The sequence below is a fragment of the Rhea pennata genome, chromosome 6 (genome assembly GCF_028389875.1).
Source record: "Rhea pennata isolate bPtePen1 chromosome 6, bPtePen1.pri, whole genome shotgun sequence".
NCBI classification, from domain to species: domain Eukaryota; kingdom Metazoa; phylum Chordata; class Aves; order Rheiformes; family Rheidae; genus Rhea; species Rhea pennata.
In genome coordinates, this window is record NC_084668.1 from 44,576 (window position 1) to 59,776 (window position 15,201).

The 15,201-nt window shown below is 63.0% G+C and overlaps 2 long non-coding RNA genes across 4 annotated transcripts; both read right to left on the reverse strand.

Moving 5' to 3' along the window:
• Positions 1–729: 729 nt before the first annotated feature.
• Positions 730–4,464, reverse strand: LOC134141992 (uncharacterized). 2 transcript variants are annotated; one of them, XR_009958770.1, is made up of 4 exons: positions 4,220–4,464; positions 2,367–2,517; positions 1,771–1,984; positions 730–1,339 (listed from the first exon to the last, which is right to left on the reverse strand). It is a non-coding gene; the product is annotated as an uncharacterized LOC134141992 (long non-coding RNA). The 2 variants fall into 2 exon arrangements; XR_009958769.1 differs by lacking the exon at positions 730–1,339 and having other exon boundaries at positions 1,656–1,984.
• A 5,238-nt stretch (positions 4,465–9,702) lies between these two features.
• Positions 9,703–13,457, reverse strand: LOC134142342 (uncharacterized). Of its 2 annotated transcripts, XR_009958841.1 has the most exons (4): positions 13,213–13,457; positions 11,360–11,510; positions 10,764–10,977; positions 9,703–10,312 (listed from the first exon to the last, which is right to left on the reverse strand). It is a non-coding gene; the product is annotated as an uncharacterized LOC134142342 (long non-coding RNA). The 2 variants fall into 2 exon arrangements; XR_009958840.1 differs by lacking the exon at positions 9,703–10,312 and having other exon boundaries at positions 10,649–10,977.
• Positions 13,458–15,201: the final 1,744 nt, after the last annotated feature.

Consider the following 15,201-nt stretch of genomic DNA (forward strand, 5'->3'; position numbering starts at 1 on the left):
TCCCGGGAGCGGCTCCCTGAAAGCTCAAGGCAGAGCCCCGGAGCGCACGGGGAGCAAAAGGGAGCGCTCGGGGCACAAGGGAACCGAGCGGGACCTGTGGGGGCCACAAAGGTAGAGAAAAGGCGACGACAGAGCAAACGGAACGATTCTGGGGGCACCGAAAGGCAGGAGGAGGGCCCTGGGGGGCACTCGCCAAACTCTGCGGCGGACGACAAAGCTAAACGGCGAACTCTGGCGCGGGCCGCAAAGCAAACGCAGGGCCCCGAGGTACACGGGGGCAGCCCAAACCGTGAACTGAAGGCTCCTGAGGGTACCAGAGGGCAAACGCGGGGCTCTGGGGCAAACCAAAACACAAACAAAGGGCCTCGGGGGCACACCATCAGGCACCTCACAGGGCTCAGCGCGGCTGACGGCACGGCGCCCGCAGGCTCTCCCCGTTCCCACGGGCGCTCCCAGCTCCAGGCACGCAGTGGCCCTGGAGGGGCCCTGGCTGCCCCCACCACGATGGGGATCGCCCCCCGCCCAGAGTCCCGAGGGTCCAGGCCACGCAAGGGCAATTCCCCACGGCCCCGTCAACGGCACCGAGCTCCCCGGGAACCGCAGGCGCTCCGAAGCGCAAGGGGCTCGGCCGCCGGCTGCGGGCCCCAGGCGCAACGCGTAACCCTCTCCCCCCGGGCATCGTCCTCACGGCAAAGGCACAGCCAGAACCACAGGCACGAGCGCAAAGAATTAAAGCAACCGTTTATTGTTTTGCCGTGCAGAAACACCACCTGGGAGCGAGCCAGCCACCGAGCTGGACGCCGGCACGCTTTCCCTTACCTTGTGACACCCAAAGAGTCCTCACCGGCGTCCGTCCGTCGGGGAAGGGTCAGCTCCCGCTGCCGCCCTTGACGCGGCAGGTGTCCGAGTAGCCGACGACCTACCCCTTCCGCTTTCGCCTTCACGGAGAGCACTCAGCTCTGAGAACGGAGAGGACGACGCCTGAGCTCGCCTGTCTGCGCACTTCTGCCCTGCGCCAGGCTAGAGCCCTGCAGGACGCTCGCTGCCCAGCGCTCGGCTCGCCCGTCCCATCGCCGGTCTCGGTGGCACGGGCCTGGGCCGCACGAAGCCCAGCCCTGAGGTCTGCGCGCAGAGCCGAACCGAACGCTGGGTGCAGGGGAAGGTTACAAACCCAAAGGAGGGCGGGCCGGACGAGGAGACGGGGAACGGAAGCGGACGGATCCGCACAGCACGGACAGCCCTCGCCACGCTCCGAGCCCGCTCGCCTGCCGGGCTGCTCGCCTGTTTGCCTACAGCTCCGGGGCGTCCGCAAGAGCCGGGGGGCACGCACAGGCCCAGGCTGGAGAGGAGCCTTGTGTTCCATGACGGCATTTGACCATTCCCCGTGCGCTAGCCCCTTTCAGATGCTTAACCCCAAATGCTCTCAGCCCTTAACAACTTCAGTAGCCTGGGCACCTGGTTCGTCCACGCTCTCAAACCCTCCTTGCTCGTTCCTGTCCTGTTTGAAACTCTCCCAGACCGCCCCCACCCTCAGACCACTGTCCTGCAAACAAATCAAGCCACCGAGGTCACTGGGAGATTCTCAGTTCAGTGCTCCTCCCACCCCTCCCCTCCCCTCCCCTCCCCTCCCCAAGCTTTCGCTATAGCTCCCTAAGCCGGGCAGAACGCAGATCCTCCCTTAAGCACCCCCGTAAGCGGTTTTTATTCCCAAGTCGCTCTTACGACATGAGGCAGCAAAGCAAGGCAAAGACACGTGGGGTCGCAGCTTACCCATGTAGCCGCAACAAAGTCTTGTTTTAGGCCTCGCTGCTTCTTCCAGGTGAGCAGACCAAAACACTGCTCCAAGCAGGCACCTAAGGCTTCACACAGACCTGGTGGCTCTGCTAGCAACAGCAGCGCCATAGCGACCGGGCCACCGGTTGTGGGGTTTGTTAGACGCTGAGCTAGGCGACCCGTCCTTCAACTGAGACTAGAAGCAGGTGTGCTGCGAGAAACAGAACAAGAACGCAGAATATGAGCCAAGCAGATAACCGTAGTGTCTGCTTGTGAGAAAATTGTATCAAGGGACATAACCAATCGCTTTAGTGGCTGGAGCGCGTGCTTGTCGCTGTATACCCAATCACTGCGCTGTGTATGTCGCGTGCACAACTCGTGCTTACTGTATCGATAGACATATTTTGCCTTCTGACATGGATAAACGTCTTCTGATCAGAACCTATCAGGAGTCCGTGCTATCAACCCCTTCAACCGGTCACTATCCCCCTATCCCTCCCCCCGCCCCCCCGCCGGCCCCCGCCCCCCGCCTCCTCTGCTGGTCCGTGAACTGCAGCTTACTACTCCACGGTTCGGGTACGGACGCTGCCAACCTTCCTACTGTCAAAGGCTCCTCGTCAGCACCAGGCAGAGAACTCGCCAAGACCGGCATTCGGATTCTCCCGGCTGCTCTCGGCGCGTCACCTGCCGAGGTCGGAGGGCGGCAGCCTGTAGTTCTTCACGACGGCCCGTCGTCGTTCCCTGCTGTTCAGAATGCCGAGGATTAACGCAATTTAGAAACACAAAAATACTACCGCCGTACGGCGTAAAGCCGAGCTAAAGTTTCCGCAACCTCTCTGCGTCCGACAGAACGTAGGCGTCAGCGCCTACAGCTCGAGGCCGCCGACCCCTCCCGGGCGACGTTCTTCCGGCAGGCTCCCTCCCCGAGCGCCTCGGCCTTGCCTAGGGTCTCCCTCGGGACATTACAACTTAGCCAGCCAGCACCTGTCGACGCAGGCACCGTAAAATCCATCACCCTACGAAAGTACGGAGCAAAGCAAAGCTCTGCGGAAAATCGTAAGAATCCAAAGGTGCTTCTAAGCACAAAAGCAGCTCTAACGCAAACAAGTGCGCACGCACGCGCGCAAGGTAAACGAGAACGCGCAACCTGCAGGTACCGCTTCCCCCAGCCCTGCTCTGGGAGCTACGACGACACTCGGGTTTGCTGCGAAAGGGAAGTTAGACTAAGTAGCCGCTAGAGATTAATCTGTCAGAAACCTTCTCTGTCTGCATTTTTGGGCGCAACGTGCTCTGCCCCTCGGTCAACGCAGACATGCGCAACATCCCCTTCCTGTAACACCCGCACAGTAACCCCCTGCTCGTTAAGGTTAGTGCTCATCGTGCCGCTCGGACAGATGATCCCCTGCTGTCTAGTCCTATGCCTGGCGTTACCACTTTAGAGGGACCTGAGCGCGTCGGACCGCCTCTGTGCTGTCAAAGGGAGAAGTATCGCAGACAGTTACAGCCCAGGGCGCTGCTAAACGGTCTTTCTCACAGCCAGAGAATTTGCGTTCCGGCCCCAAAGGGGACGCGAGGACGGTGCCGTTGGCACCCGCTTTCCCTTACCGCTCTTTTCTGACGGTGCTGCTCCCACAGAGACACCAGATGCGGAAAGCATTACTGGAAAAGGCTCGCCTTGTCCTAGGAATTTGCGGGCAGGAGATGCTAATTCATTCCACGAGGCTTTAACGTCTCCTCCACCTACTGTCTTCCTCCTCCCCCAGATGCCATTGCCAGGTAACTAGCTGCGGGTTGCGCTAATTGAGCCCTCCGAAAACGGCCTCTTCGTTTTACAGGGCGCACGCTTTCTCTCTCTCCCTCTCTCTCTGTTTTCCTCTCTCCCCCTCTTTCCTTTTCTCTCTTTCTCTCTCTCCCTCTCCCGTAACTCTGGCCGCTTCACCGATAAAACCGATATCTTCGCTATCCCGAAGATAACGATTTGCTGCCCTGCAGCTTTTAAAACAGGACGTTTTGTAGACACACAAAGTCACGCACCCAGAAATACACGTACGGAGCAGAGTTGTTTGGGAGCTGCACAGGCCTCCCGTTACACGTTGGTGACCTATTATTCCGATCGCTCTTAACGGCGATCCTGCCTAGTCGGGAGGAACGGGTTTTCCTTTGGGGGAGACGGGGACAGCTCTCAGCCGGTCCCGGTTGATTTTATTACTTCAGCTTGCTTACGTTTTCCTGGTCTCTTCTACTTCGGCCGCGCCAATTAACCTCAAAAGCGTCACGCCTTTCCCCTTCTATCCACGCGCGTGCGATAACAAAACAAAATAGAAACGACCAAAGCAAAACTAAGGCAGATGCCGCTAGCGATACCCACGGGGTAGGAACGGCTTGCTTGGGCCTCGGCGCTGCCTCCGGGAGGCCAAAATAACTAACAGTCACCGTCGAGAGTTACCTTGACTTGCCCGTGGCGGAACACCTGCCGCTACCCTGGCAGCTGCTGGGGATACCGAGGGTCCGCTGCGTTTCTGCCTCCTCGTTTCAACCCCGTCCCTTGGGTATTAATCCCCTACACGCCGTTCGTCCGGCTTCCCTCTCCGTCAGCATTTGCTGTCGTTGGTTCCGGCTCTGTAACAAAGAGAGAAACTGGCATTTTGCTGGCAACGAAAGGCTTAGATTTACGCGCGTTCTTTTTCTCTTTACTGTGTTCCTGTTTTTTTTTCTCCCTCCCTTCCTCCCCCCCCCCCGAAAGGGAAGGGCTTAATACAGCATTCTGTATCACACAGTACAGGGTAAACTGTTTGGAAACGCTGCATACAGCCAACAGGGCTAGGTTATTAGACAGGCAGGCGCATCACCTGACACTTACCTACGCCGCCTTCCGTGAAACCTTGTTTTTATTCCGCTTCGGTATTATCGTTACTGCTCCGCATCCTTTCTCAAAGCCTTGCACGCACGCGCTTAACCGAGAATTCTCTCGGCCCTTAACTACACGGAAGAGCGACAGCACTCGATGTGCCGGTCTCTCTTTCAGACCTATTACCTTCTCGATACAGCTCCCGGACTCCCGTTGCGCTCGGATGCTCGCCTCACAGGTGGCGACCAAAGCGAACGGCTGGGTCGCTGGGTCTAGCCGCTTCTCTTGGAGATGCCCCCTTCCGGGGACTACCCTGCCAGACAGACCGAGAAGGCTGATGAGGCCACGAGGGTACCGGGTTTTAGACACTACTTCCCCGAGGCCCCGAGGGTGACAGACGCAACCGCTTCTCTTCACGTTACTCACAGCCACGTTCATCTATTACTTAGGACAAAACCGGTTCTACTTTAAGAGGGGACTGTTGTTCGCTTAAACTTTGCAGAGAGTCCATAACCTGCTACACATCCTCTCTAGTCCCTTCTGCTTTCGCAATGCCCGTGGTAAGGAAAGGCTGTTATTAATAGCACCCATTCTCCCGCAGGCTGGGGTAAGCCATTTCTCTGCTCTGAGGAGGTGCCTGAAAAAAGCCAGGCTCTTTTCTGTAGCATCCCTGGGGCTTCCCAGGGCCCATCAGTGCTCTCTTAAGCTTTTCCCGAGCCTTTTATTTTACTAGGCGACTCCTTAGCCTGCAGTTTCATGTTAACGCTCCCCTGAAGCATTGCGCACAGCGCAGTTATCCCAGACCAGCCGCATCTTGCGCCTACAGAGAGTTCCGAGAGGCGGCTCAGGCGAAGAGAGGGAAAAAATCGGTTTGGCAGCTGTGCCGTCACCCGTCAACGTTTCGCAGGCTGTGCCTGGCTGGGGGGGGGGGCCCTCCGGGCGTCTGGGAGCCTCTTTCTTCTACCCATCCGCCCGCTTGCCCGGCCACGCTTCTCAAGCGAATGACTTGGGGCTGCGCTCACCGCGCCCGACCCGAGTTCTCCCTCGGCCGCTTTGGCGCAGAGGGTTCAAGCCTCCCGGGACTCAGCAGCGCTCCGGGGCCCGCCTGCGGCCCCGCTCCTCCGGGCTGCGTCCCGAGCAGCTGCGCAGGAGCCGGGGCCCTAAAGGCCACACGTGGCGAGGGGGGGTCGGACCCGCGCTGCGGCACACGCGGCGCCGCGCAGACCCCGCCCGGCGCTCCCGGCGGGGCCGAGCCGGGCCCCAGCCCCCGCCGCCCCGAGCCCCGCACCGCCGCCTCCGCGCAGCCACGGCCTCAGCGAGCAGGCGGCAGCCCGACACCCGCGGCCACCCGAAGGGGCGCGCTCGCCTCACGGGCACCCCCCGCTCCTCCACCTCAGGCAGCCTCAGCCCGCCGCCGCCGCGCGAAAGCTCCCTCCCTGCTCGCCGCCATGCTGCTCCCCGGCGCCGCGCATGCGCCGCCCGCCAACCGGGCGCAGCCGCAGCAGCGGCCCGGCGGTCGAGCACCGCGCATGCGCCGGCTGCGGCCGCGGCCGCGGCGGGAGGGGCGGCGGGAGCGGGGAGGAGGCGAGAGCCGGGGCGGCGCTCTCGCGGCTCCCGCGTGCGAGCCGCAGGGCGCCGTGGCTCCGCGGGGCTCGCCCCGAGCGGCGAGCGCCCCGAGGCTGCTCTGCCCGTGCCCGAGAAACCGACGGGCATCAGCGAGCAGGCTCCGGGGCCGCTCCGGTGGGAGAGTAGCGCGGAGCAGCTCCGGGGCGGCACTGGCCGTCCCCGCGACCCCAGGGAGCAGCGATAAGGAGAAGCGCCCTGCGCTACCGGTCCATGAGCACCGGGAAGGGGCGAGGAGCCGGGCCCGTGCGCTTACCTGCGGCCGAAAGAGCGGAGAGGCGCGGCAGTGCGCGCGTGTGCTGCCGGCGGTATTCTCCGCACGCAGGGGAGGCCGGGGGGGGCGGCAGTACTGGCTTTTGGACCGGCGAGAACACCAGTGAGCGGGGCGGGAGGCAGTGCGCATGCGCGGCCCCGTCTCGGGTGCAGTACCGCAATGCAGACAGGCGAGGGCAGCAGAGAGCGGGGCGGGAGGCGGTGCGCATGCGCGGCCCCGCCTACGGGTGCAGTACCGCAATGCGGACAGGCGAGGGCAGCAGAGAGCGGGGCGGGAGGCGGTGCGCATGCGCGGCCCCGTCTCGGGTGCAGTACCGCAATGCGGACAGGCGAGGGCAGCAGAGAGCGGGGCGGGAGGCGGTGCGCATGCGCGGCCCCGTTTCGTGTGCAGTACCGCAATGCGGACAGGCGAGGGCAGTAGTGAGCGGGTCGGGAGGCAGTGCGCATGCGCGGCCCCGTCTCGGGTGCAGTACCGCAATGCGGACATTTGAGGGCAGTAGTGAGCGGGCCGAAGGGAGTGCGCATGCGCGGCCCCCTCTACGGGTGCAGTACCGCAATGCGGACATTTGAGGGCAGTAGTGAGCGGGCCGAAGGGAGTGCGCATGCGCGGCCCCCTCTACGGGTGCAGTACCGCAATGCGGACAGGCGAGGGCAGCAGAGAGCGGGGCGGGAGGCGGTGCGCATGCGCGGCCCCGCCTACGGGTGCAGTACCGCAATGCGGACAGGCGAGGGCAGCAGAGAGCGGGGCGGGAGGCGGTGCGCATGCGCGGCCCCGCCTACGGGTGCAGTACCGCAATGCGGACAGGCGAGGGCAGCAGAGAGCGGGGCGGGAGGCGGTGCGCATGCGCGGCCCCGTCTCGGGTGCAGTACCGCAATGCGGCAGGCGAGGGCAGCAGAGAGCGGGGCGGGAGGCGGTGCGCATGCGCGGCCCCGCCTACGGGTGCAGTACCGCAATGCGGACATTTGAGGGCAGTAGTGAGCGGGTCGGGAGGCAGTGCGCATGCGCGGCCCCGTCTCGGGTGCAGAACCGCAATGCGGACAGGCGAGGGCAGTAGTGAGCGGGCCGAAGGGAGAGCGCATGCGCGGCCCCGTTTCGGGTGCAGTACCGCAATGCGGACAGGCGAGGGCAGTAGTGAGCGGGTCGGGAGGCAGTGCGCATGCGCGGCCCCCTATACGGGTGCAGTACCGCAATGCGGACAGGCGAGGCTAGCAGAGAACGGGGCGGGAGGCAGTGCGCATGCGCGGCGCCGTTTCGGGTGCAGTCGAGCACTCTCGAAACGAGGGGACGGTAACGAGCACTGCAGCGGGCAGGGCGTAGGCGCTTTCCCGCCTCAGGTGCGCGCCTGCTTTTTTCCGACCCTCGAGGGCAGCGGTGAGCGCGGCGGAACGCAGTGCGCGGGCGCCTGCCATATCTGTTCAATTCCGCTTTATCGACGGGCGAGGGCAGCAGTGAGTACGGCGGAACGCAGTGCGCATGCGCTGCCCCGCAGTAACGAGCGCCTGAGCAATATGGCCGCGCGGCAGCGCAGCGGCGAAAGAACTACCGCTGCCGGCATGCCGCGCGGCACGAAGATGGCGGACCGGAAGCCCAGTGTCGGAAGACTACCGCTCCCGGCGTGCCGCGCGGCACGAAGATGGCGCACCGGAAGCCCAGTGTCGGAAGACTACCGCTCCCGGCGTGCCGCGCGGCACGAAGATGGCGCACCGGAAGCCCAGTGTCGGAAGACTACCGCTCCCGGCGTGCCGCGCGGCTGCCGCGCAACGCTCCAATAACTTTGGCCCTATGGCCGGCCCGTCCCGCGCCGTTCCCCAATACCCTCCGGCGCTCCCGCGACCGGACCCGCGGCAGTTCCGACACCGCCTCCACCCCTTCCCCGCAATCCTGCCTAGGGCTTCCCCTCAGCTCCCTCCTCCCGCTCCCACACGCGATCGCCAGCTGGCCCAAGACGCCCCCCTCTTGCGCCCCCCCCACCCCCGCGCGCACCCCCTTTCTCCCCGCCCTCCGCAGCCCCGGCGCACCCCCTGCCCTCCCGCAGCCCCGGTACGCCGCTCTTCCACCCCCCCCCCGGCAGCGCGCACCGCTTGTGCCCCCCTCCCCCCCCCCCCCGCCCCGCACGTTCCCATCCTCGGGGGCACACGCCGGACCCGCGGCGCGGACCGACCCCCCCGACACCCCTCTCCTCCTCCGCGCTGCAGCCGCCCTGCCGCTTCCAGCGGGTGCTGCTCCGCACCCCGGTTCCCAGCTCCCGGACCGGTCCCGGCGCCAGCTCGCCCCAAACGGTGCTCCGCTCCTGGCCAGGGCCCACCCCCGCCATCGCCAGCAGCGCCCCCCCCCCCGGCCCCACCCGGGCCGCCTCCCAGCCCCGGCTCCCACAGCCGCAGCCCGTCGGCAAGGGGGCGGCAGCAACGGCCCTCAGCCCCGGCGGGGGCTCCCAGGGCACCAGAGGCACCCCCGCTCCCGGGAGCGGCTCCCTGAAAGCTCAAGGCAGAGCCCCGGAGCGCACGGGGAGCAAAAGGGAGCGCTCGGGGCACAAGGGAACCGAGCGGGACCTGTGGGGGCCACAAAGGTAGAGAAAAGGCGACGACAGAGCAAACGGAACGATTCTGGGGGCACCGAAAGGCAGGAGGAGGGCCCTGGGGGGCACTCGCCAAACTCTGCGGCGGACGACAAAGCTAAACGGCGAACTCTGGCGCGGGCCGCAAAGCAAACGCAGGGCCCCGAGGTACACGGGGGCAGCCCAAACCGTGAACTGAAGGCTCCTGAGGGTACCAGAGGGCAAACGCGGGGCTCTGGGGCAAACCAAAACACAAACAAAGGGCCTCGGGGGCACACCATCAGGCACCTCACAGGGCTCAGCGCGGCTGACGGCACGGCGCCCGCAGGCTCTCCCCGTTCCCACGGGCGCTCCCAGCTCCAGGCACGCAGTGGCCCTGGAGGGGCCCTGGCTGCCCCCACCACGATGGGGATCGCCCCCCGCCCAGAGTCCCGAGGGTCCAGGCCACGCAAGGGCAATTCCCCACGGCCCCGTCAACGGCACCGAGCTCCCCGGGAACCGCAGGCGCTCCGAAGCGCAAGGGGCTCGGCCGCCGGCTGCGGGCCCCAGGCGCAACGCGTAACCCTCTCCCCCCGGGCATCGTCCTCACGGCAAAGGCACAGCCAGAACCACAGGCACGAGCGCAAAGAATTAAAGCAACCGTTTATTGTTTTGCCGTGCAGAAACACCACCTGGGAGCGAGCCAGCCACCGAGCTGGACGCCGGCACGCTTTCCCTTACCTTGTGACACCCAAAGAGTCCTCACCGGCGTCCGTCCGTCGGGGAAGGGTCAGCTCCCGCTGCCGCCCTTGACGCGGCAGGTGTCCGAGTAGCCGACGACCTACCCCTTCCGCTTTCGCCTTCACGGAGAGCACTCAGCTCTGAGAACGGAGAGGACGACGCCTGAGCTCGCCTGTCTGCGCACTTCTGCCCTGCGCCAGGCTAGAGCCCTGCAGGACGCTCGCTGCCCAGCGCTCGGCTCGCCCGTCCCATCGCCGGTCTCGGTGGCACGGGCCTGGGCCGCACGAAGCCCAGCCCTGAGGTCTGCGCGCAGAGCCGAACCGAACGCTGGGTGCAGGGGAAGGTTACAAACCCAAAGGAGGGCGGGCCGGACGAGGAGACGGGGAACGGAAGCGGACGGATCCGCACAGCACGGACAGCCCTCGCCACGCTCCGAGCCCGCTCGCCTGCCGGGCTGCTCGCCTGTTTGCCTACAGCTCCGGGGCGTCCGCAAGAGCCGGGGGGCACGCACAGGCCCAGGCTGGAGAGGAGCCTTGTGTTCCATGACGGCATTTGACCATTCCCCGTGCGCTAGCCCCTTTCAGATGCTTAACCCCAAATGCTCTCAGCCCTTAACAACTTCAGTAGCCTGGGCACCTGGTTCGTCCACGCTCTCAAACCCTCCTTGCTCGTTCCTGTCCTGTTTGAAACTCTCCCAGACCGCCCCCACCCTCAGACCACTGTCCTGCAAACAAATCAAGCCACCGAGGTCACTGGGAGATTCTCAGTTCAGTGTTCCTCCCACCCCTCCCCTCCCCTCCCCTCCCCTCCCCTCCCCTCCCCTCCCCTCCCCAAGCTTTCGCTATAGCTCCCTAAGCCGGGCAGAACGCAGATCCTCCCTTAAGCACCCCCGTAAGCGGTTTTTATTCCCAAGTCGCTCTTACGACATGAGGCAGCAAAGCAAGGCAAAGACACGTGGGGTCGCAGCTTACCCATGTAGCCGCAACAAAGTCTTGTTTTAGGCCTCGCTGCTTCTTCCAGGTGAGCAGACCAAAACACTGCTCCAAGCAGGCACCTAAGGCTTCACACAGACCTGGTGGCTCTGCTAGCAACAGCAGCGCCATAGCGACCGGGCCACCGGTTGTGGGGTTTGTTAGACGCTGAGCTAGGCGACCCGTCCTTCAACTGAGACTAGAAGCAGGTGTGCTGCGAGAAACAGAACAAGAACGCAGAATATGAGCCAAGCAGATAACCGTAGTGTCTGCTTGTGAGAAAATTGTATCAAGGGACATAACCAATCGCTTTAGTGGCTGGAGCGCGTGCTTGTCGCTGTATACCCAATCACTGCGCTGTGTATGTCGCGTGCACAACTCGTGCTTACTGTATCGATAGACATATTTTGCCTTCTGACATGGATAAACGTCTTCTGATCAGAACCTATCAGGAGTCCGTGCTATCAACCCCTTCAACCGGTCACTATCCCCCTATCCCTCCCCCCGCCCCCCCGCCGGCCCCCGCCCCCCGCCTCCTCTGCTGGTCCGTGAACTGCAGCTTACTACTCCACGGTTCGGGTACGGACGCTGCCAACCTTCCTACTGTCAAAGGCTCCTCGTCAGCACCAGGCAGAGAACTCGCCAAGACCGGCATTCGGATTCTCCCGGCTGCTCTCGGCGCGTCACCTGCCGAGGTCGGAGGGCGGCAGCCTGTAGTTCTTCACGACGGCCCGTCGTCGTTCCCTGCTGTTCAGAATGCCGAGGATTAACGCAATTTAGAAACACAAAAATACTACCGCCGTACGGCGTAAAGCCGAGCTAAAGTTTCCGCAACCTCTCTGCGTCCGACAGAACGTAGGCGTCAGCGCCTACAGCTCGAGGCCGCCGACCCCTCCCGGGCGACGTTCTTCCGGCAGGCTCCCTCCCCGAGCGCCTCGGCCTTGCCTAGGGTCTCCCTCGGGACATTACAACTTAGCCAGCCAGCACCTGTCGACGCAGGCACCGTAAAATCCATCACCCTATGAAAGTACGGAGCAAAGCAAAGCTCTGCGGAAAATCGTAAGAATCCAAAGGTGCTTCTAAGCACAAAAGCAGCTCTAACGCAAACAAGTGCGCACGCACGCGCGCAAGGTAAACGAGAACGCGCAACCCGCAGGTACCGCTTCCCCCAGCCCTGCTCTGGGAGCTACGACGACACTCGGGTTTGCTGCGAAAGGGAAGTTAGACTAAGTAGCCGCTAGAGATTAATCTGTCAGAAACCTTCTCTGTCTGCATTTTTGGGCGCAACGTGCTCTGCCCCTCGGTCAACGCAGACACGCGCAACATCCCCTTCCTGTAACACCCGCACAGTAACCCCCTGCTCGTTAAGGTTAGTGCTCATCGTGCCGCTCGGACAGATGATCCCCTGCTGTCTAGTCCTATGCCTGGCGTTACCACTTTAGAGGGACCTGAGCGCGTCGGACCGCCTCTGTGCTGTCAAAGGGAGAAGTATCGCAGACAGTTACAGCCCAGGGCGCTGCTAAACGGTCTTTCTCACAGCCAGAGAATTTGCGTTCCGGCCCCAAAGGGGACGCGAGGACGGTGCCGTTGGCACCCGCTTTCCCTTACCGCTCTTTTCTGACGGTGCTGCTCCCACAGAGACACCAGATGCGGAAAGCATTACTGGAAAAGGCTCGCCTTGTCCTAGGAATTTGCGGGCAGGAGATGCTAATTCATTCCACGAGGCTTTAACGTCTCCTCCACCTACTGTCTTCCTCCTCCCCCAGATGCCATTGCCAGGTAACTAGCTGCGGGTTGCGCTAATTGAGCCCTCCGAAAACGGCCTCTTCGTTTTACAGGGCGCACGCTTTCTCTCTCTCCCTCTCTCTCTGTTTTCCTCTCTCCCCCTCTTTCCTTTTCTCTCTTTCTCTCTCTCCCTCTCCCGTAACTCTGGCCGCTTCACCGATAAAACCGATATCTTCGCTATCCCGAAGATAACGATTTGCTGCCCTGCAGCTTTTAAAACAGGACGTTTTGTAGACACACAAAGTCACGCACCCAGAAATACACGTACGGAGCAGAGTTGTTTGGGAGCTGCACAGGCCTCCCGTTACACGTTGGTGACCTATTATTCCGATCGCTCTTAACGGCGATCCTGCCTAGTCGGGAGGAACGGGTTTTCCTTTGGGGGAGACGGGGACAGCTCTCAGCCGGTCCCGGTTGATTTTATTACTTCAGCTTGCTTACGTTTTCCTGGTCTCTTCTACTTCGGCCGCGCCAATTAACCTCAAAAGCGTCACGCCTTTCCCCTTCTATCCACGCGCGTGCGATAACAAAACAAAATAGAAACGACCAAAGCAAAACTAAGGCAGATGCCGCTAGCGATACCCACGGGGTAGGAACGGCTTGCTTGGGCCTCGGCGCTGCCTCCGGGAGGCCAAAATAACTAACAGTCACCGTCGAGAGTTACCTTGACTTGCCCGTGGCGGAACACCTGCCGCTACCCTGGCAGCTGCTGGGGATACCGAGGGTCCGCTGCGTTTCTGCCTCCTCGTTTCAACCCCGTCCCTTGGGTATTAATCCCCTACACGCCGTTCGTCCGGCTTCCCTCTCCGTCAGCATTTGCTGTCGTTGGTTCCGGCTCTGTAACAAAGAGAGAAACTGGCATTTTGCTGGCAACGAAAGGCTTAGATTTACGCGCGTTCTTTTTCTCTTTACTGTGTTCCTGTTTTTTTTTCTCCCTCCCTCCCCCCCCCCCCCCCCGAAAGGGAAGGGCTTAATACAGCATTCTGTATCACACAGTACAGGGTAAACTGTTTGGAAACGCTGCATACAGCCAACAGGGCTAGGTTATTAGACAGGCAGGCGCATCACCTGACACTTACCTACGCCGCCTTCCGTGAAACCTTGTTTTTATTCCGCTTCGGTATTATCGTTACTGCTCCGCATCCTTTCTCAAAGCCTTGCACGCACGCGCTTAACCGAGAATTCTCTCGGCCCTTAACTACACGGAAGAGCGACAGCACTCGATGTGCCGGTCTCTCTTTCAGACCTATTACCTTCTCGATACAGCTCCCGGACTCCCGTTGCGCTCGGATGCTCGCCTCACAGGTGGCGACCAAAGCGAACGGCTGGGTCGCTGGGTCTAGCCGCTTCTCTTGGAGATGCCCCCTTCCGGGGACTACCCTGCCAGACAGACCGAGAAGGCTGATGAGGCCACGAGGGTACCGGGTTTTAGACACTACTTCCCCGAGGCCCCGAGGGTGACAGACGCAACCGCTTCTCTTCACGTTACTCACAGCCACGTTCATCTATTACTTAGGACAAAACCGGTTCTACTTTAAGAGGGGACTGTTGTTCGCTTAAACTTTGCAGAGAGTCCATAACCTGCTACACATCCTCTCTAGTCCCTTCTGCTTTCGCAATGCCCGTGGTAAGGAAAGGCTGTTATTAATAGCACCCATTCTCCCGCAGGCTGGGGTAAGCCATTTCTCTGCTCTGAGGAGGTGCCTGAAAAAAGCCAGGCTCTTTTCTGTAGCATCCCTGGGGCTTCCCAGGGCCCATCAGTGCTCTCTTAAGCTTTTCCCGAGCCTTTTATTTTACTAGGCGACTCCTTAGCCTGCAGTTTCATGTTAACGCTCCCCTGAAGCATTGCGCACAGCGCAGTTATCCCAGACCAGCCGCATCTTGCGCCTACAGAGAGTTCCGAGAGGCGGCTCAGGCGAAGAGAGGGAAAAAATCGGTTTGGCAGCTGTGCCGTCACCCGTCAACGTTTCGCAGGCTGTGCCTGGCTGGGGGGGGGGGCCCTCCGGGCGTCTGGGAGCCTCTTTCTTCTACCCATCCGCCCGCTTGCCCGGCCACGCTTCTCAAGCGAATGACTTGGGGCTGCGCTCACCGCGCCCGACCCGAGTTCTCCCTCGGCCGCTTTGGCGCAGAGGGTTCAAGCCTCCCGGGACTCAGCAGCGCTCCGGGGCCCGCCTGCGGCCCCGCTCCTACGGGCTGCGTCCCGAGCAGCTGCGCAGGAGCCGGGGCCCTAAAGGCCACACGTGGCGAGGGGGGGGTCGGACCCGCGCTGCGGCACACGCGGCGCCGCGCAGACCCCGCCCGGCGCTCCCGGCGGGGCCGAGCCGGGCCCCAGCCCCCGCCGCCCCGAGCCCCGCACCGCCGCCTCCGCGCAGCCACGGCCTCAGCGAGCAGGCGGCAGCCCGACACCCGCGGCCACCCGAAGGGGCGCGCTCGCCTCACGGGCACCCCCCGCTCCTCCACCTCAGGCAGCCTCAGCCCGCCGCCGCCGCGCGAAAGCTCCCTCCCTGCTCGCCGCCATGCTGCTCCCCGGCGCCGCGCATGCGCCGCCCGCCAACCGGGCGCAGCCGCAGCAGCGGCCCGGCGGTCGAGCACCGCGCATGCGCCGGCTGCGGCCGCGGCCGCGGCGGGAGGGGCGGCGGGAGCGGGGAGGAGG